Raw genomic sequence first — 3048 nt, forward strand, 5'->3', positions numbered from 1 at the left:
GCAATGTTCCCTCTAAGGTGAGTCAGTGTGAGCTAGCTCACAGTGTTTTAGCCTCCGGCTCACACATTTCTGTCTTAGCTCAGGAAGGAGGGCTCCGGAGCAAGCTAATTTACGCAGTCGCCAATTCGCTCGCTCACAACTCTAATACCAGCAGGTCAACTAAAAGAAGAGTTTTTGCTCTCAAGACCCCACGGCTTAGAGGGAGCATCGGTGCCCGCGCAATGTTCCCTCTAACCTGCAGAGCCTTGTGAGCAGAAATTCTATTTTGTGAGCGACTGGCATGAAAGTTGTGAGCGAGCCATTTAGCTGCTCCATCAATTCGGTTGCTCTGGAGCCCTCCTTCCTGAGCTAAGACAAACATGGGTGAACCAGAGGCTAAAAAAACTGTCAGCTAGCTCACACTGACTCAGCGTAGAGGGAGCATCGGTGCCCTGTCTCCTCTGGCCTCTTTTGCAAGGGTTCTTTTACAAACCCACCTTCTGGCTGGGAGAGAGAAAAGGCTCGGAGGGCTCCGTCTAGTCCCACGGGGGCCTGACGAAGAAGGGGCCCCTCCGACGGACTGTCTGGGGAGCTCCTGCCCGGGAACGCTGGTGGGTCTGGTAGGGGCTGCCGGACTCGACTCGGGCTCTTCCTGGGCGTCCTGTTGGCGAGGCCGGCGGGGAACGGTGTCCCGACCTGGGTGCTGCCCACGAGGCCAGGGAGGGTGCCGCCGTGGGGAGGAGGCCGCGACTTCGAGGGGCCAGCCGTCGTTCGTTCCTCGGGGCACCACCAGGCATGATGAGTCCCGCCGCCCGCCCACTCTCACGAATCGCGAGTCATAACAGAGGCCCAGCGCCGTCGTGGCCCCCGGCAGCCAAACTCAGGCCCTTCGCGCCCCCCACCACCACCTCGGTTGAAGCCAGAAGTCAGGCAGGAGAACAGGAAGGGGGGGGGGGGCCGTTGACGGGACGGCGACGAGTTGGGGTCCTAAGAGGGGGGGGGGCTGAGTGTGGAAGGCGGCCCCGAGGGAAGGGGAGCTGCTGAAAATCCTCCTCCTCTTCGCGGGTACCGAACCTCATTTTTGGCTAGGGTGGGGGGCGCCTCTCGGCAGCCTCTGCCTGGCCTCCCCTCACCTGTTGCGTCCTGCGGGGCTCTGAGCTGCAGGCCGACCAGTCCGGGCCGGCGTCGAACAGCCAGGCTGTGTGCCTTCTCTCCCCCCCCCCTCCAAACAGGCCCTGGCATGTTTATCGGTTCAAGTCCAGGAGGAGCCCCCTGGAGACGAGAGACGCAGCCGGGTCCCCAGGGCCGCCGCTCCCCGGCACCAATGGACCCCCAGTGCTCCCTCTAAGCCGGGGAGTGTCCTGTGAGCAAAACCTCCACCGTGTGAGCTGCTGGCATTAAAGCTGGGAGCGAGCGATTGGGCTGCGGCGTAAATCCGTTTGCTCTGGAGCCCTCCTTCCTGTGCGAAGAGCGGAGGCTAAACACCTGTGGGCTCGCTCACACGAACTCAGCTGAGCGGGAACGCTGGTCCACACTGCCGGCGTCGGACAGGAGTCCCAGCGGGACTCTCCGGTGTTTCCGGGGCCCTCGTCCCGTCTGCCCACGGAGGCCGGCGCCTCAGGCTCTCCTTGGGGCCGGAGGCCGGCGACCCTTGGATCTGCTGCGCCTCTCCTTCCCGCCTCGACGCCAGAAGGGCCGGCCGGGCGCGCTGGACCTCCGCCTCGGGGCCAAGGAGCGCGCCCTGTCCGCAGCGCCCGGGAGGAAACCCGAGGGCTCTTCCCAGCGGGTCCCATTCGGCCTCGTCGTCCAGTCCGGCCGGGCGCAGCGTTCTGTGCGGCCCGCAGGTCTGCGCGGCGCTCCCGGCCCCGAAGCTGGCTGGAGAAGTCGCGGCCCGGCCAGACGCGTTGGCCTTCCCTGCTCCCTACTTTGGTGGTGGTGGTGGTGGGGTTTCTCCCCTTGAGGAGACGCCGCCGCCCCCGGTGGGGCAGGAGGGGGGGAGGGTGCGAAAGATCCCACGGGGCGGCCTGCCAATCACAGCGGCGATAATTAAGCCAATCAAGTCAACACAAATAGAAACGAGACAGAGAGAGAGATGATGACCCTGGAGGGGGGGGGGGTTCCTGCCTCCTTTGGAGTCCCCCTCCTCGGGGGGATTGGGAGGCAGAGAAACCGAGCAGCGCCCCACAACAAGGCCGTGACTTAGCAGCAGTCATAAGGGGGGGGGGGAGAGAAGCGGTCTGGAATATTTTCCTCTCCAGGGCAGAAGGGGAGAGGAGACCGCAGACCGTAGTCGCGGCCCTCCGAGGCAGAGCGCTGCTCCTTTCGACGAGACCTCCCCAAGTGCCCCCCTCCCCCCGCCGCCGCTCCTGTTTCTGAAGGGACAGAACCCTCGTTTCGGCGCCTCCTCCCTATTCGCACGAGGGAAATTTCCTCCTCTCCCTGACAGGGCTTCGGGCCCCAGCCGGGGAAAGGAAGGAAGAACCGCGGCAGGTCCGGCGCGCCTCTCTCGCCTGAAGGAGCCCGAGATCTCCCCACCCCCGCAGTGTTCCCCCTAAGCTGAGTCAGTGTGAGCTAGCTCGCAGTTTCTTAGCCTCCAGCGGACACATTTTTGTCTCCGCTCAGGAAGGAGGGCTCCAGAGCAAACGAATCGATGCAGCAGCCCATATCGCTCGCTCACAACTTTAATGCCAGTCGCTCACGAAGCAGAATTTTTGCTCACGGGACTCCACAGCTTAAGAGGGGGGCGGGGAGGAAAGGAAGAGTGGAGGGGCTATTAAGCCCCCCCCCGTCCGCGCAGGCGAGCCAGCCCAGGCGTCGGCGTCGTCGGCGGCCTCGGAATTAATCACGGGGAGTTAATTTGAAGCGCAGACAAGTTGCTGTTAATTTAGTGCGGGGCGGCCGGGCTGGCGGGAGGCGCGGAGGTTTCGGCCGAGCCTCTCGGGGCTCATTAATCAGCGGGCTGCGACGGCCGGGCTTGATTACAATTTGCAAAAAAATTCATTAGCGCCGCGGCGATTGACAATTTTTCTCCCTGCCTGTGATGTGACTCATTAGGCAGCCAAATGAAAG

This window comes from Gekko japonicus, unplaced genomic scaffold (assembly GCF_001447785.1).
Source record: "Gekko japonicus isolate JY-2015 unplaced genomic scaffold, Gekko_japonicus_V1.1 scaffold769, whole genome shotgun sequence".
In the NCBI taxonomy this organism is placed as follows: domain Eukaryota; kingdom Metazoa; phylum Chordata; class Lepidosauria; order Squamata; family Gekkonidae; genus Gekko; species Gekko japonicus.